At 41.0% G+C, this 19,652-nt stretch overlaps 1 protein-coding gene across 7 annotated transcripts in view; it reads left to right on the plus strand.

The window, feature by feature from the left end:
- Positions 1 to 19,652, plus strand: part of baz2ba (bromodomain adjacent to zinc finger domain, 2Ba) — a 94,883-nt gene that overhangs the window by 10,281 nt on the left and 64,950 nt on the right. For all 7 annotated transcript variants that reach the window (XM_088413003.1, XM_088413000.1, XM_088413004.1 and 4 more), the window contains exon 2: positions 3,712 to 3,754. The gene's annotated coding sequence lies outside the window, so the exon portion shown is untranslated. The remainder of the gene's footprint in view (positions 1 to 3,711; positions 3,755 to 19,652) is intronic.

A 19,652-nucleotide genomic window follows, 5' to 3' on the forward strand; every position in this document is an offset into this window, starting at 1 on the left:
CGTTGTACCTTTAAATCGAAACCAATTTCTAATTGAAATTAGATCCTTTGTTATACACCTAAATATTATCAAATTAGTACCTCTATGTGATTGAAAGTACAACATTATTCTTTTTGAAGACAGAATTTTTGTATTGGCACTAGTTGTATTGCGCAAGTGGCTGGTTAGTTAAAAAGTTTTGTCAGTTGATAACTTGCAAGTCTATGTCTCCCAAATCATTTAAAAACCAGCATATTGGTTCGTTGACGAGGTACAGTCATGACACCGTCCCCTTTTGGATGAATTTTGTCGGCCCTGCCCACTTGAGCCTTGGTAGGTCACGTTTTGGACTGAGTGTTTTGGAAGAGCATTGAGCCGGCAGAGTCTTTGGGAGGGAGCGAGATGTGACAGCTGTGTTGGTCATGGCTACTCTGACCTTCACACGTCATGTTGATGGATCATAAAATTTGTAACGATACACTGAAGCTGTTGTGTAGGCCCGCGGAAGCCCAACGATCTGTTCACATCGCTGGCGCTATCATTGGTCCAAACCAAACGGTGGCTGGTCACCAAGTAGGACAGCTTGAGCGCATATGAATGACTTTTGTCTCGTATGGAGAAGCACATTTCTGCAATGGGCTCTCTGCCATAAAGCGAGAGGAGTGATGATGGCAGCACAAAAACATGCATGTGTACACAGCCAAGAACACACTCACACACACACACACACACACACACACACACATGCTTGGCATTTCATATACATTGTATCTCCCACAAATGGATTGCAGGATTGTTCAGGGCTTTTTGCCTGTCCCAAAGCGCTTTGCTCCGTGCATCGGCTCCCCGGAGATGGCGCTTGCTCCATCTAGTCAAGGAAGAAACCATTTAGCGGAATGAAAAAGGCACACATATTGGAAGGCATATACACGGGGCGGCTGCTGGGAGGATTTGACTAGCATGTAGACAAACGTTTCCCACACAGGTTTTTTTATTGCTCCGCTGGCTCCCTAGTCTGGCCCGAATGCACACTTTCTCACATACAAAAGTACACGCACACAGATTCCATTTTGTCAGCTTTCAGCCGCAGATCATGTAACGATAAAAGATGCTGCCCCGCAGTTAAACACTGCCAGTAAATCACAAGGCAAAGAAAGCTGGGAGAAGCACTTATTTTGAAGCAGCATGAGAGACCACACTGGGGGGAAGGGGTTGAGACAGATAGGGCAAGACACGGACAGAGCGAGGGAGGAAGAGAGAGCTTCTTTGTGCACTGTGTACTGACATTGTGTGTGATGAAGAGATGAATCACTGCTATTTAGGGATTGGTTTCCTGCAACTGATTGTGTGACGACTGTGTGGCGGACAAGACTGTCAAGACTTGCCTGTTTTGTTCTGAGGGGCTTCAGGAAAACGTCTGTGGCCAAGTTTCGATGGCTCGCTCCCACAGTGAGCAACAAGAGACAAACACCTCCCAATGTCTACTGCCCCTTTACTAACAAAGCATCAAATATTCAAAAGCCATGGATTTGAAGGCAGTCTCAAGTTATGTGTGTTTTAGAGTACACTTGTTTTGTTCGCATGAATTCATTGGCAAAGAGGCCTCGGGCGACTTTAAGGCTTATTCTGTGTCGCTTTACAACTTAAGTATTTAATGTAGTCATGAGATGACTGCAATGGATGCTATTAGAATAATGACATTTTGTTTCGTACCCAGTGCGTGTTTTTCCACTGTAACCGTATTGTCTGACTTTCAGAACATGATGACATTATTCACCCGAGCTAATGAAAAGGTGAACATAATTTGCTTCTGTGATAACACGGTGAATCAGAGCCATTGTTCAATTATGCATCGTATAATTGTTCAATTATATCATGGTAAACACTTTTGTGATTAGTAGAGATTTTAATACATTTAGAAATGAATGGTTAGTGTACTAAAGAGCTAAAAATGTGTATTCTCTGAAGTTGCGTGCGAATGCTGGGATGCATTCGTCAAGTCAGAAATTCCCTCCCTCTGCACTACAATGCTGCTTAATACACATACATTTTCAACCATAATCCCCGGCAGGTACCATTGCTTTTTGGCACTGTAAATAGCATATGGATGACATCATTACACTCTCGTTGCATGTGATCTTTTTCCTTGCATGACATCATTACTGTATCATTCCTTTATCTGCACGTTCAACTTGAACATAATCTATGTGAAGAACTATGGATTTCTAATTTTCAGCATAGCTTGCTTTCAGATATACTAATCTACTAAATAGTCTCTAATAACTTGGCTCTATTTTTGCTCAGTTGAAAAACATCCTGCAGATTTGAATAATCATCTCCTAAAATGATGTAATAATACAGACAAACAGGTAAAAGTCTGTACGACAAAATGAGGTTAACAAATGAAAGCCTGATTTTCATAGAGGAAACTGATGGCAGACAGCGACGTCTTCCTTATCCAGAGTGATTCACCTGGCAAATCATTTTTCTGTGCTTAGCCCACCGATGAGCAGAAATCCTTTAATCATCTACTAATAGGTCTTTATGAAAAGGCAGGAGATGAATTCCGTCTACCTGGCGCTCTGTTATCATTATGGCGACGACGAGTTATCAAAGTGTATTGGTGTGCGTCTTGTTGTCTGCGTATGTTTTTCTGTCTGAGCGATAACTATCAACACCTGCAGTCCAGCTCATTCCGTACAATATGACAGACCTGTCAGTTTCTCTTTTGCCATAGATAACCCGGAAAGACAACTTCAGTAGGACTTGGATGTCTTCCAGCAAACGGCCTTGACGACAATTCTCAAATCGCCACCTTAGCTTTCAGTGTGCTCAAGCTGCTTTTGGTAAACTGGAAGACACACTATTTTATGATAGAACTGGACTAGATTTTGTCTGATGGTTTCTGTTTGATCTGAAGCTGCTGACCAGATGGATGTGTTTGTTGTCAGCAAAACCTTGTTGGTTACTCTCACGCTCTTGACACCGTCGGCGTCTGCTAATTTCACTGGTGTTGGCCTAGAAGTTGAAAATGTTTCTGGACAGTTTTGTACCAGACTGTCTACGCTTTTATTGTCAAAGAAAATTGAACATAAGCCATAAGATATAAAAGCAGGCACAGTCTGTGTACGTGTGTAGTATCATATGCGCAGCAGAGCGGCATCTGTTGTGTTGAGCTGCGTAGTTTAGTCTCAGGCTGAGAGCACAGGAGGGCCTTGGGAGACAATGCATGAGAGATGGGCGTGAGAACACTGGGAGGGCTTGGTTCTCTACAAGAACTGTCTTGTGTTTGGGGAAAATATCCTCACACTCAAAGCTCCAGTGTGTAGATCCAATTCTAACAAACTGGTTTTGCAAGAAATGTCTCAGTAAGAGCCACACACGGTGAGTGTGTGTGTGTGTGTGTGTGTGTGTGTGTGTGTGTGTGTGTGTGTGTGTGTATCCGCACGTATCTTGTGTGAAGCCACAGCTGTCTTAGGACATAGACATTTTTTTTTATGTCTGTACACCCGATGAATATGAATAAAAACTGTTTTACTTTGATTTGTAAATATGCGCTCCTTATTTGAGGAGCCTTACTGGAATCCAATAGGAGAAGCATTCACCCACACATATATTTTATAAAGTATTTCATTTGTGGCGTAAATCAAAGCGATGCGCAAACACGTTTTATTCCGGTGACTCAGCCTGTATTTCACTTGGAAACTTAGCAATGTTTTCTCTTCTCCCCAGGTGTTACAGCAGTTATGACAAAGAGCTGAAGACACCTCAAACAGTGAGTATGTTCTCCTTCTCACTATGGACTGTATGAGAAGTGAAAAGCTCTACATTGCCATACAGTTTAGTTTACCTGTCCTTTTTATTTTTAACACAACCATTGCAACTCTTGCTAGTTCCCGGCCTCATTTGATTTTAATTCATTCAGCAAAATCCTTTTCCCTCATCAAATTAACTATAACAAGAGACCCTTGAAAAGAGGTTGCTATGATTACATTACAAATTTGGGGTTCGTTCAGTGAATCGAGCAATTAATTAGATTTCTCCCATTCATATCAGAATATTTGTATGAAACGTACACAGCTAATAAGCATCCTTAGTTCGCTATGTGCTCGGAGCGAGTGCAGAATGTAAATGGTTGTTAACTGCGCCCCACAGGGGCTTCCAGCGATGCAGGATTGCGTGTAGTTGTTTATGTGTGCTGCTACGTGCAGCGTTAATCTCCCTCTCGCCCTTCCTCTTGGCTCCCTTTTCCGTGCGCGGCTCACTCCTGTCTTCTATGTGAGTGCTATCTGTTGTCAGGGGTGCGGCTGCGTCCTCCAGGCTTCACTTCACACCAAGGTGGCAGTTTGTTGTTGCGCACGCAGACAATGACTTGCACTTTCCTCTCCTACCTGACCCGCTGGCCTGCGAGTGTCTTTTATTCGTTTTTTTTTTTTTTTTTTTTTTTAACCGAATGCATAACGCATCGAAATACTTTTGTGTTCCCGGACCTGATTCTGTCAGGGTTGCTGCGCCATCTCTGCCTGTAAATGATGTATTGTGTTGCCGCATGCTGCTTTTATAATTTGTGATGAGTATTGATGAGTACTCACCCTCTAGGGGAATCATTTACTGAGGTGGGGGAAGAGACATGTAGCTGTTCCACGGTGGGTTTTTGAGGCCCACTTGCAGTACAAAAGGAGTAAAAGGGCCCAGCCATCATTTTTTTTCCTAGTCTATGGCATATTCTTTAATTACAAATTGAAATGGACAGTGTCGGTAAAGGGAATACACCCCCCAACTCCCCATAAAGAGGGAACTTTGAACAGACCTCTCAGGTTTTGTGGGCTGACTGTCTGCCTCTGCTGGATGCTTAGTGGGACAGAACCAGAACAATGGGCACAACAACAGCCTTAATTAACAGTGAGAGTCCCGGTCCATTCCAAATGCAATCAAACCTGCTATCCACACCAAGCAGAAACATGTGAAGATGCACTTTCATTTCAAGATGTTCAAAAATGCAATGAACTATTTATTTAGTAAAATAGTAATACTATCTATTTGTAGTGATAAAAAGCATTTAGAATTTTGAATCACAATTATTTTTTTCTACTTTCTATTTTGCATCAAGGCCATTTAAGAAAAGATTGCGCTCGTCATGGTTTTGAAATATGGAGATTTTGAATGACGTGATTGAGATGGATCTTATGTGACTGCCGGCCACCCTCAAAATACCTGTTTGCTTTATCAACTAGTTGTGTTTTTATTTCAGATTTTAAAAAAGAAATAGAAACTATATGAAAAAAGCAAATAATTGAACAGCTTATGAAAACCGCAAATTGCATTACTGCATGTAAATTAAAAGTAAATACATAAATTGCATCACTGCATGTCAATTATAGTTAAAACAAAATTCCAATTGAACATTAACGTGGGTAAGTGTTTAAAATGTCATGCTTATAGTTCAGAGGTCATGCATTCTTACCCAGTCACCATCATATCTGTGTGGAGTTTGCATTTTCTTATTGTGCTTGCATGGTGTTTCTCCAAGTACTCTGGCTTCCTTCCTTTTTACAAAAATATTCATGCTAGTAATTGAAATTAAGCGTGAATGATTGTCTAAATGTGCCCTGAGATTGGCTGATGATCGGTCCAGGATGTACTCTGCCTCATGACCAAAGGCAGTTGTAATAGACTTGAGCTTTTATTGCGGATAAATGGTGTAGTTGCGTCTAGCGTCATTTCTATATGTGGCGCTTGAAAGAAAAGTTCAAACAACTCCTAATATCTGGCACCCATCTAAACAGCTATGTTTGTAATTTTGGTGAACTTTGTTCGAGGAAACGCCAAAGAGCAGTTTTAGTCTTATTACCCAATGAAAACTGCAATTGCTGGGAAACAAAGTGAAAATAAAAGACTGTTTCGACAACTTATTTGTGAGCACCAACTTTGAATTCATTTTAATTGCTCCAAATGGTCATCAACAGTAGGTTGTGCATGTTTTTTGACATACATATCTGATTAAAGCATCCTTAGTCCGATATATCCATCATGTAGAGCATTCATCCACTTTAAGGTTGCTGTTCTTCAGTTCGAGGAAGACTGTGAGTACGTTAGGTGCTGTAATGCAAGTGGACTATTTGTACCGAAGCCAAGGTGGGTGCAGTAACACTTGCAAAGCCCCATCTGCTTGATGCAAGCTTGAAATGCAGTGCCTTTTAATGACAAAACAGTGGCTGGGAGCAATGCAGAAAAGAAGGGGGTGCGCGTGAGTTTGCATTCATGTATGCGTGCGGATGTGTGCTAGGGGTGAGGGTGGATGTGCGCCGCATGAGTGTGAATTAGAGAGGAATAAAGGGAGAGGGAGAAAGAGGGGAAAAACATCTCGAAGGTCAGGAACAGCAGGCGGCCGTAAGGGAGAGACACGTGAGACAGAGATAGTCTTGCGTCAGCCCCACAACTTTGCTCTTTAAATGTGTGTGTGTCCTGTGGGGCCAACATTTCCATCCGCATCCTACTGTGCGTTACAATGGAACAGAATTGCAGTATTGTAGATAGACAAGACATTACAGACATTACGCGCACATTTCGGAACCAGTCAGTCACTGAGCTTCAGATAATTTTTCGACACGGCCCTGGTGACAGTGGAAGGGGAAATTACACCTCATAGCCTAAGGGGAAGAATTTGTGTGTCTAGCTGCCTGTCACAAAAGGCGAATAGGGTTTCATCAATCTGAGCAAGCACTATCATTTTCAGCTCTTGCTCTTTGTTTCTCAGTTTCTTTTTTTTTCCCAGTGCCCTTTAAACTAGTTCCCTGTTAGATTAAGGAAGTGTTGAGATAACGCCGAAACATTTAGTACTTTGCACTTGCCTTGGAGCAACGGTTGTTAAAAAGCTGCTGCGAGCTTGTCCTCGGGATAGAGCAGTCTCGATAGAGGACGGCGTGGATTCAACTGACAAACTCGGTGTTCATTGGGGCTTACCCATCATGTCTTCTTCAGCTCCTGCACACACACGCGCACCCACACGCACAACACACACGCAGAGTGATGGGGAGAAACCAAATTCAAAATAATTTAATTACTACTGTATACTCCGTTACATTTGCCAGGTGTCTATGCATGACATATTTATTTTTCTGAGACATTTTTTAATATTACTCCACATTCACTCATCCCACGTTTAAAATGAGCGCAAGTCGAGCCTCGCTTTTTACCAGGGTATTTCGTCACCAAGTCTAAATCCTCATGTGAATGTGAGAAGACTCAGTAGAAACAAACATCTGGTGACACCGGAATTTAAAGGACCTGTATCTTGTTATTTTAAACGTTTTACATTAAGTCTTGTTGACTGAAACCGCCCCTCTCCCCATTTGGCTGTCATGACGCCATTCTAAAGTCGAACGGTCCCAGAACAATAAAGTAGAAAAGAGCTAACTTAAGTAGGCATGGGACGATATCAGAATCTGATGGTATGATAACCTTGACGGTATCGCAGTATTAAAATTACAGCTCTAAAATATAGAATCTTTTTGCTGAAATTATTGTACAAAGTATTGTAAAATTAACAATGAAACAAAAACCATGTATTAAACATTTACAAAATTATGCATTCACATGAAGTATATACTCAGTCGTAAAACATTCAACACAACCTAACCACCTTCATATAAGGTTTATCAATGGTATTAGCTAGCATGCTAGCCTAAATTACACAATTAACACAAAGTAATGTGATACTGCACGTGGGAAAACAATTGCACTCTTAATTTACACTGGTATTAGGCAATAAATTCACCTTTGGGATTCATTCAGTACTATTGCTTTTCAGTACTTCTCCAGTTTTTTTTTTGTTTTTAACACTCATTTGTCTTCACCTCCAAGTTAGAGCTGGGAGATTTTGCCTACAAATAAAATATCCTCTTTTTTTTTTTTTAATTTCCAAGTTTCCAAGTTTTGCTTAGTAATGCTGAGTGTGAAAGAAACAAGGAGAACGTGGAAGCTATGGTAGTTCATGAGAATGGAACATGCCGCAGCAAACTAGAGGAAAATATTTGATTTTTAAAAACGTTTCTCACCAAAAAATTAATGATTGAAAAAAAAATGGTGGTATTGCCCAGGTCTAATTTAAGCACAGGTGGTGTGATCATTTTAAGACAGACACACGTCTTGCACCGCAGTTTCAATAGGGTTGAATTCACCAGCCACAGTTTTGATTTACTCGGTCTGCTAAAAAAGCTTGCACCCTTCCTGTCACCAGCACAGAGTGAGGCTGCTCTTTTCCAGACCCTTGTGCCATGAATCACTGCTTGCACCCAGGGAATCTCAGTCCGCTGGGGGCTGCCCGCCTGGACGATAATGTGCACGGTCATGATGGGGCCACAATGAATTGAGGCCCAGACAAAATGAGAGCAAAGAACCCAAGCTGTCCTAGAGAGGGCAACAACAGGAGGTCTGTGTGTGTGTATTTGTGTGTGTGCATGTGCTTTGTGTGCTTCATGCTGTTGAGCACAGAAAGCAAAGTGTTGGGTGTCGTCATACAACACAATTGAACAACGGTCATTTGCAAAACATTTGGAGTATACTTTTATTTACATCATACATCACAAAGCTAAAGTTGCAGTTGATCGCAATTCGAAGCACTTGCATTCACTATTTCCTCTCCACTCTTTATCAACTCCAAACAATCCCAAATATCAAAACAACACACACATACCAGGGGTCTGACTCTTGCACTTGTAACCAATGGAAAAAATGAGAACCTTGGATTTCTTATCTGCAAACAATGTTTTGAGCTACCACATCACAAGCAATATACCACATTTGTCAAGGAAGAAAGGGATTGCCTTGGCCTCAGTACAATGAGAGGAAATTAACAAAAATTAGAAGTGTAGACACGTTTGAGTGGGAGGCTATTGTTAGAGATAACCCCATGTATTTACGGCACTCCTTCATTTGCCTTTCTTTTTTGCCAAGTGCTCACATATAATGAAAAAAAAGGCAAGAGTCGTCAAACACAATACATTTACATACTGGATATAGTGAATTGGTGAATCTCTCAAGCGATAGCTTTTCTAGTGAGAGCTCATATGCTGTAGCATGGCATTTTTGGCTTGGTGTTAATACGTGAGCTGTCGTGACAACCTGGGTTTAAATTACAAATTAGTTGTATGCGGTGGGCCTTTAGTAAGATTTTCAGTCATCACTTTTTTACTTTACCCAATCCCACTGAGTCCTCTGCATTTTGCAAACCATACTATGTGTTAATAAGAGTGTATTGAACAATCAAACTTTTGAGGCTGCGAAAGGTCTATTGTATAATATGAGTTCCCAGTAACTAAAACAAGGTGCCATTAGAGCTTTGATCATCTCTTTCTGTGTAAGGTAAGGCCTTTCTTTACATGTGTGGCGAAATTCAATGTGCTGGTGTAAGGTATTGACAACCCATGAATCCATTTTGCTTTAATGTTTTAGAGCGTAAAAAAATTTCTTCTGTATGTTGAATGTGTACATATGGTGAACGCAAGGTTTGCTGTTTCGGCTGATCATTAAGCAGACCACACACACACTGCAAGCAGCTGTTGCTCTGTGAATCTCTTACTGAGTCTATCTTCTGTATTTATGACCAAAGTGCATCTCCTCAACACTTTATTTCTTGCTTGGCCTCTTCAGCCTCCCTGCTGCTCAACGTCCACTATCAAATACTTTTATTCCTCCATAACCGAGCTTTCTGGCTCCATGCGTGCTTGTTGCGTTTGTCCCTACTAGGCCTGCATTTCCCTGGACCTGTTTGGCCAGGCCAGGTTGTAACCTGGATACAGCTGCATGCAGTCCAGAGGAACCATTAGCAGTGCCAGGAGGCCCCCAGCTCCCAGGGAGAGCTCATTACAGTATTTGTGCAGTCACACTTCTATGAAACACAGCAGCGCGCCTGGTGAAACTAACCAGGGCGCGCAGCCTCGGGGAAAGCATTACAGTTCCATTTGGAATTGTGTGGGACAAAATGATTTTTTTTTTTTTTTTGAAAGACAGGAATGAATGCAAAGAATGATATTAATCATTAAACACAGGCAGCTTTAGTTGAATGTCACCATTTGCAAGATTTTGATGTGCTTTTTGTTGTGTGTGTGTGTGTGTGTTTAAGTATGTGAGCTCAGGATCGAGAGTGTGTATTTGTGTGCTCTCAGAGGCCCGTTTCAGCTGTCTGGTGTGGTGTGCAGATGGCTGGGCAGGGGCCTGCTGAATGAGATATCCTCTTTCTCTCCTCTTTTGCATCCTCTCCTCCTCTCCTGAGTTACATCCCTGCTTGCGTCCTCGCTTTCATCGGCACATCTGCTGAGGGCCATCTTGGGCAGAGGAGACTGCTATAACCCCCCCCACTACCCCACTTACTTACTTGCCTCTCAGGGCTCCATGTTCTAGCCGCACACAGTGGCTTTGGAATGAAATGTCTCTTAACCGAGCCATGTGCCCCGAAGCTACGGTAATTGCAGGTGAATTTCAGCTTCCTCTTTAAAATGCCATCTCTCATTTCCAGTTACACCCCCTCCCCTGTATTTTGCCCCCCCCTCACCCCCTTGCTGCTGCATGTCTCCCTCCCTCTCTCCCCCTCTGGCTGTCTTTCTGAGGCGTGCGAATCCCTCAGCCCCTGTCGCGTCTCTCTGCCCCAGCAGACACTCCCCCAGTGCACAGCGCTGATGGTTGCATAGTGATATCTGCCATGTGGTTGCTTGGACACACTCAATGTGTATGAGTGAGCAAGTCAAATATAGTATTTATGAAAAAAGCATGTTTGTTGCATAGACCATGAGCACAACCACCACAACATGTTGCAGAATATTAGAAGTACTAGCGGTACAGCTGTATACTGTAAATGCTCTCACTGAAGTTAAGTGCCTATCTTTGACAATTTCCGCACTACTCTTAATAACTCTCAGGGTTCCAATGATCTTCTTTCCTCAAAAAAATGAAAAGCTGTATTATAGCATACAATATGAACCCAATTTTGTGATTTCTAACACAAATGCTAAAAAAAAATATTCTGTTTTTCAATTTATGGCCACTTCTGGCTAATTGAAGCACCATCAAAAGTGGGTTTATTTACTGTATATAATCTCTAATTGACCAACATGCCCACAAAGCATCTTTGCACCCTCAAGGACCACATAAAGTTAGTCTGCATTGTGATTTCCTAGGAATGGTGCAGGGAGAAAAAAAACAAAAAACTTGATGCATGTTGCAAATTTTAGCATTGATTATTAATATCTAATTTGTTTTCTTGTAAACCTGCTCATCATCTCTCATTTTGTGTATGGGTTTTGAACCAGATTCTATTTTTGATCAATTCATTTTTCAAGGTTCCCACGGCTGGCTGTGCAGACTATACGTTGTTTGTTTTTACTGATAATGCATAAAACACTCTTTTTTTTGAGGGACCTGTGCAAATTGGAATAAGGTTTCAGAAATATACTAGATACACTAAAATGAGCAAAATGGCCAAAAGCACACAGAGATGGAGTGTTATGTACAACCATTAAACATTGTCATAGCCCAGCACCAGTTACAATTGAATATTTTTATAATTACATGAAAAGCTCTGTGGTACCTAACGTTGTCACCTATTATTTTTGTCCAGCCGATGTCATTGTTCATTGCAAAGAGGTGAGAAAAAATGGTAGCGGTGTGTCTTTTGGGGAGTGTGTGCAGCGTATACAGCGTCAGCAAGGCGTGATCTGTGTGGAGGTGACATGAAGGTGAACGCGGCTTGCAGAATGCTCTCTCGACTCGGGAGGCAGCAAATGGCTCTGTGGCAGATGGAGTCTTTGTCAGTGAAGAAAAATGGCAGTTCAAGAGCATCACACAGACCCTCATACACACTTTTTTCCACACACATGTAACCGCTATTATCTATCCAGTCTGACGTACATGCATGCATAGATGCATGCATTACGCTTAAATTCACACTGACTACGCACACAAATGCACATATTGACACGCATATATCTTTGCCCCTCCCCTCCTTAGCGAGCTGGACCGGTGGGCGATGACCTTCCCTGCTCGAAGGGTTTCCTGGCTGTTTGATCAATTATCCCTCTTCTATTGTTTACCGGGAAGCAGGAGTGGAGAGAAGGCTCAAAATGGCCACTGTCAGGTGGAGGGATCCATTTCCCTGCCAGCGTGGAGGGTGGGGGTTTGGGAGGCAAAGGGAGAGACATGAGACCAGAGCTGTGAAGTGTCTTTAACAGGCAAAGGGAGGAGCAGTTAGAACGAGATGACGTTATAGACAAGGTGCAGTTTGGTTGGACCCCAGTTACCGCTTACGATACTAATCTGCTGCAGAGATGACTTGTGCATTTCAAAACTTTGAAAAGTCAAATGTTTGTCAAATGCAGTGACACATAGTGATAGTAGTGATACTCAAGAGCCGCAACATTAGGCCACGATCTAATAAGGACCAAACAATACGAATGTACAGCTGTACTTTGCCTTTGGAGTGATCCAGTTGTCAGACTTTTCACTTTAGGAGCCATTGGTCTTTTTTTTTTTTTTTTTTTTTTTTTTTTTTTTTTTGGTGTTATAAGACCGTATTTAAATTCTGAGCAAGTTTTAACAAACATTTTTTACAAGTTTTAACAAACATGTATAGTAAACACCATTTATTTGCTGTAGGACACAACAAATTACAAGTTTTAACATTAATTAAATTAAATGCACATCTTAAGGCTTCTTTATACTCCACAGGCATTACTGACTGCAGTAATGCGGTCCGCAGTTTGCCTTTAGGCTCTAGCAGACCCCACAAATCCTGTTTTGAAAATGTGTTGCAGTTTCACTTTAAGATGGAGGTGTCGGTACAACACTGGTAATTTCATGCCAGGAATTTGTAGCCTTTTGTACATCTTTTTTACTGGCTTAAGTTGCATTCATAAAGATTTCTATATTTGCTCACTTTTTTTTTTTTTATTCATGGCGATAGTGGAGAACCAAACTAGAGGCAATCTAAGTATATTGCCATTGTAAATTTGCTCTGGTTTGGTGTTATTTCCGTTTTTTGCCTGTTGTTGCCATATTTTATTTAATAAGACAAAATGGACCATCATGAGCTCATGAGAGGATATGCACACCAATTGACACATCCAGAATTTCTGATGTGTGCTCGTTGTAGGCATGACAACGGAATGTGTGGGTCACTTATGGATTTGTGGGATTATAAAGAAGCCTATATAGAAAAGTATGAACACTAATGTCACTCCCTTGGCTGCACCTCTAGAACAAATGAATACAATGAAACCACATCCATCGCATGTTCATGGTTGGAAGTTCCAGTATTTTGTAGATTTTTATTTATTTATTTTTTGATACCTTTGCAATTTGGCTAACAGCCAATCAGTCTCACTGTTGTTTTGTCAGCCACTGATTGGCTGTTGTGTTCTGTCAGTATTGTCATAAGATGACCAAAATATTAACATCTATAATGCAGCAAATTCACAGCACTGCAGGTAACACCTGCTATTTTAAGTATTGAGATGCTAGGACTGAGGAATGGTTGGTGGGGGTACGTACTCTAAAGGTCAGGTGGCATGGAGAGAAAAAAAAAGGAATGGGAACAAATGATGCACTAAGCGAATGACACTCCGAGGTCCTGCTTTAATATGTATGTATCGCAGGTTGATGGCTGATTTCATTAGCGCCTCTCATTGTTATTCATAGATTGTCCTCCTGCAGCAAAATGAATATTGTATTCACACACATGCACACACACACTCTTCAATAAACACACAACAATGGCATTTTCCAGGGAATACTGTGTGTGGATCTTGCAGAATGCTCGAAGAAAAGGCTGATGTTACCGCAGGCTGTTATCTGTGTGGGCTATAATTAAAACAATTTACAGTGCTGTCATTTTAACACAGCTTTCTGGCGCGGCTGCGGACAATTCTTGTCAGGTTGTGAGGATTTAGTGCTCCTTGTTGATATTAGGGAGTATTATTTTCAAAGAAAGGTTACCTTTGTTTGAGTGGCAGGAGCAGAATAAGGTATGTTGTGTGGAAGGGTTCAGATTACGTCACTTCATTTGACCTAAATCTGCTTGTGTGTGTGTGTGTGTGTGTGTGTGTGTGTGTGTGTGTGTGTGTGTTCTTGAGTGGCTGGTCTTTAGTACTGGTGGTCATTGTGTTTGAGGCCTGGTGCACGTGGAAGAGTGGTAACCAAACGATGGCTCCATGGCCATTTCCGACCCACCTTTATTTTGATTTTTTTTCTCGCCCGCAGCACATATGTAAAATAACCCATGTTGCCAATGGGCGGTACCTACTCCTAGAGTTGTATAAATGCTGTCACTGTTTCAGAGAAACCACTCATGCAAAATATGGTAAATTTCATATAATTACACAAATGGATACTATTGTCTTCCTCTGTTGTCGATTATTTCTAGTTACCAATAAAACAAGCAAAACAATAAAAATCTTGACAACATCTAGCAATTATGCTACTGTTTTTCTCATTTTTTTTTAAACAGTATCACTCATCACCCTTTGTTCTTTAAAGATTTTTAAAACGGTCAATTTTCGTGAGGTATGACCCCTTTTTGTTTTGTTGGGAGGGTCTGTGTGTGTGTGTGTGTGTGTGTGTGTGTGTGTGTGTGTGTGCGTGTGTGTGTGTGTGCGTGTGTGTGTGCGTGTGTGTGTGTGTTGAAGGGCTGGCAACAGTAACACGGCAGTTTTAATCATTGACAGCATAATTCATTAGCTTTTCTTCAATCGACAATTGAACATGATTTTTGGGTGGTGGTATGTTCATATTAGTTCACCACAGTATGTGATTGCAATATGAGAATTCCAACTTGAACAATAGTGTTTGGCAACTCAAGCAAGATGTCGTTTTCTCTTTTCATGAAACTTTTTTTTTCCAGAAAAGTCCAGTTTTTGGAGATGTGAGAATTCCATCTGGCAGTAGTGACATAGGTGCGCAAAGGAAGAAATATTTTCTCCCAAGTTGCGAACATATTTATGGCCCTCCAGTAACTACTTTAGACGTTCATTTTACTAATTGCTCTTGTTTTGGTTTCCGATATGCTCATATAAACAAGACAAATGCTAGATAGACTCGTTTTTAAGCATGTTAAGTTTTGTGCTTGGCTCTTGTCTTCTTCCATTTTTCTGTATGTGGCCTTTGGAAGAGAAGGAAAAAAATCCTTGAGAGAGAGAATACATACGACGAGCACATGAATGCCTGAACCCCCTGTTTCTTTGTAATCCTCCAAGATGACTCTTTCAGGGAGGAATTCCAGTCCTTACTGGGACATGAGCAAATGATCTCAAGAGAGATATTAATAGCTGTTGTGGGTGGAAGTAGGAAACATTAAGGGAATTTTTCCATATGTTTGAGATGGAGCGAGTCCAGGTAGACTATCTCTTGGTCTTGAGTTTTTAAATGCAGCTCAAATCCAAGAGGCGTTGGTGTTGTTAGTAATACACACTGGCTCACACGTCGGATGTCTCAAGTACCACAGTCCATTCCTGATTAACGTATCTGATCCCAACCAGAAGAAGACACATTTTAATTCCTCATGAAGAATGTTAGAAATACAACAACAGTTCCTCGCAGGCACACACGATTTATTTGTCGCTTGAGAAACAATGTTAGCTTGTCTTCTCACATTTCACACTTGGTTTCCTCCCTTAACCATGAGTGCTCAGCATAGTCATGCTGCTTGACCTCTTGAGTGTTGGATTCATAGACATCACAAGGTTCACAAAGTTCAGTCTATTATTTGATTGGACTTTGTTTTTGAACACACGGTGCAAAAAAACTAGAGAAATTAAAAAGCTGCAAATAATCCTACTGTATCCCATCCTAAAATTCAGCGCATTGATGGTCGAAAATTGGTGAGATTTTAAAACTTTAAAATTCTTCTTATTCACCGTTCCCTAAGATCAATTATCATTGAATGCAATGTAATACATATTTACTGTAATGATTGATGGTGACAGATGGGATCCTTTCCTCTCCAAAATAATATTTATAAATATATGTATTAATAAATAAATAGAATGTTGTATAGAAGCGAAGTTTGTTCTCTGTATTACAATTAGTTCACTGCGGCTTCTCCAGGTATGCACACCTTGATCACCCGACAGCTTGATAGTCATACTGACATACTCAGTTTTTGACTCAATAGGAGGCAATATTATTTGGTGTTATGCAGAATTTAGAGAATTTATGCTTTTGAGTATGACTTCCCCTCTACATATGAATAATACATGTTAACTATTTTCTAAACTGCTGCTTGTTATTGGAAAGTGTGTTAAATTGAGTTTTCGACTTCACAGCCACTCTTTACAGTACTCATTTGAGACGTTATCTTTAGATGATTAAGAAACGTTACTTTTTGCTATCATGCTTACATTTCTGGTTTGGTTTGCTGTTTACTCTCAAGCTTTACCAAGCATTAGGACGGAGACGTTCTCATATATTTGGGCTGGAAAGACAAAGCAAAACAGTCCAGACATGAGCACTCCCTTGCGCCCGAGGACCCCCATAACACACGCATGCACGCACGCACGCACACACACAATGTGATGTGACAGGACGTCATGTATTTGGAGTTTCACAGCAGGCTGGCATTCCAAGACAGCAAAGAAAGGAGATAATGTCAGTGGTGAGCTGCTGGTTAACTCTCTGCTTCACCCTGTTCGTGGGCCACAAAGCGTGAAGGGTGTTTTTCTTTGACACAAACATAGTCCACACTTGCATACCATACACACAGAGCACATTTCTTTTACTGGCATGTTTGACGAGACAAGCCATGTTTGACGAGATAAAAATATTATATTGACAAAAGACATCCAGAGACTTGACAAAAGCTACGCACTCATGTTTGCATGGATGTGACTTTTCTTTTTGGAAGCAGGAAGTGGGCCACACTGAGTGACAGGATGTAGAGTGATGTCACATGCTTGGATTATGCGCTTCAAGCAATATCAACATGTATTTTTCCCCCCCGTTATTCAAATGTGCAACACATTGAAAATGGCCTTTGTCTTCCGTTCCTAAGATGGTGGTGCTAAATTCAAATGAAAAAAAAATCATAATATTCATCTAGTCATCAGCAGGGGAAAAACAGTGCTGCTTCTGAAAAACCACCCACACTGCTTTTCCGCCTTGTTGCGACTTGTTTGTCTGTCATTGGAGGATTTTGTCTTCTTCCAGAACAATTGCTCTCACAGCCCCGCAGCTCTAGAGGATTGAAGCTAGTTACACACCAAAAATACATAGAAAATATGAGTGAAGCTTCTGCCCTCAGTCTAATGTGGACTATTTCCCATCTACACGCACGTCAGGTACACACACGGTATTCTTGCCTCTTCCACGGATGTGTGTTGTCATATGCAGCTGTTTGGTCTTCAGTCTGTCTGTGACCAGAGTTAGTGTAAATGGGTCAGTATGGAGTTTGTCTTGATTTATTCTTAACATCTGTCTTTGGCAGGTGTGTGGAACCACAGGCTCCTCTTTCTGAGCCTATGTTATGGTTATCATTACAGAAAAGATGTGTGTGTGTTGTATGATGTGTGTTTGAGCAAAACAACAGTGGCCCCCTCCCCGTGGCTCCACCCTCTGCGGGATGAGTCATATTTGAGCCCTGTGTAATCTAAACCAGTGTGTGTGAGAACAGACAGACCCTAAGCAGTGGTCTTAGGTCTGATTCCCTCTGGGGCACTGAGTTGGTGAGACGTGGCTATCGGGAACAGGCTGAGACAGCTTCAGTTGCTGTCTTACCACACACAAGTGCGCTGCATTCCCACTCCATGGGGCAGTTCCTCTTTACCCATTTGAACTCCTCCTTTTTGAAACGGAAGAGCAGAAAGGGTCAGCAGTGCAATTGGATGATCTGCAAGGAAGTGTGACGATCTAGTGCAGGGGTGCTCAATGCGGTCAGGATATTTTGGTCGCACTTGTCGAAAAAACTTCAAGAAATAAAAACCTCAAATGAAAAAAAGACGCAAGTCGTCGCTTGATTTTGTTTATTTTAGCGGCCTGAATTGACAGTTTTAACTTAATTTAAACTCATTTCAGAACAGCACCATGTTGTTAACATCGGAGCCTGCTCAGTCTGGGAACCAAAGATGATCGTTGGTTGAGCGTTGTTGTTACTATGCATGTGCGATGTTACTTGTAACATAAGTAGCATTATTTTGAAGGATTGGATGGCTTCCTCACAATGTTTGGCTTTCACTATGACAGAGTGGCTGACAGGCAGTGCATTGTCCCATATGTCTCGTAGCACTTCTAACACCCCCCTCCTTCGTGTTTGAAACATGGACCATGGTTAAGATGATCATTGAGGAGTAACTGAATGGCATAGGCAGTCTTGGGATCTTCGTTCACCTATTCACCCACACGTTTTCCTCCATTTACTAATACAACATTTATTTTGAAAGAAAGATAGTATTACCAGGTTCCAGTAATTTTCATCATAGTAAAGTTTGATGTACAATGTTACGTCCATGCTCCTCTTCCCAGTGCCATAAAGGAGGTAATGGTAATATGCACAGTAGTTGCACATTTACGTTAGTGGCCTGCGAAATGCTGATTGAACTTTAGGTACCTGGCTAAAATCCTTAATGAGCAAGTTGTCTTCAACTTTTAAAAATTTTGGTCAGATAAATACATAAATACATCCATTCTTATTACCAATCTCTTTGAACAGTTTTTGCTGATTTCTGATTTCAAAACCATTTTTTGGTCAAATAAATAAATAAATACATAAATTCTTATTACCAATCTCTCTTTTGAACAGTTTTTGCCAGTCTCTGATTTCAAAACAATGTAAGTGTGTGACAAGCACACTTCAAATTTATTTGACTTCACAATCACACCGGCCCAATGTGGTTACAATGTGGTCAATGATAACAATGAGTTTGACACCCCTGAGCTAAATAGTAAAAGTCTGCTTTTTAGATCATTCTTGCCATATGACCTATCAACCAATGCTTAAGCCATAACGTTTGTGTTACATTTGGTTTGATCTAAATGTGAGTGAAGCATGAGAATGACACAATAAAAAGGCAGTTTTCGTACTACTGTGAATGCTATATTGGCATAACCGCATCGCTGACACTAAACTAGGCCCAGTAGAGGTTATTATTTCATTTATTGTGTAGTACTTGTTCAGCCTCATACATTATTTTTCAAAAAACAACTGGACCACTTCTTAATCATGATTTCAGTTCAAGTCCGCAGTAGTAAATCCATTTTCTGCTACCTGAAATTACCTATTGTTTATAAACATTATGAAACAGACCACCTGAAATTTCACAAGGATGTGTGGCGACACAGGAAATGAAGCCATATTCTATGCATATTAAGCACAGCATTTTGAAGAAGTCTATCACTGTTGGCACAAAGTCTTTTAAAGGCACAGTTGGACTTTGAAAAGGCCTTCTACATTGGGACCCAGGGGAAGCAAAATTACTCTGGATAAGGTAGCAGAAAGGTGAAACCAGAGAATAGCAGTGCTGTTTCCAATGACATACAATTTATTGGTTTAATGCAACACTTCTTCATGCATGACCATAAACAGATTATCGTTGGTAACTGCAGCAAAGGAAGTGTCAAGATCGTTTCCTAATGTGTAAATGATGATGGTAAAATGTGCAACCAAAGTGTTAAAAATTGAGCAATTTCACAGGTAA

The sequence above is a fragment of the Hippichthys cyanospilos genome, chromosome 4 (assembly GCF_059441005.1).
Source record: "Hippichthys cyanospilos isolate Australia breed blue-spotted pipefish chromosome 4, RoL_Hcya_1.0, whole genome shotgun sequence".
NCBI lineage: Eukaryota > Metazoa > Chordata > Actinopteri > Syngnathiformes > Syngnathidae > Hippichthys > Hippichthys cyanospilos.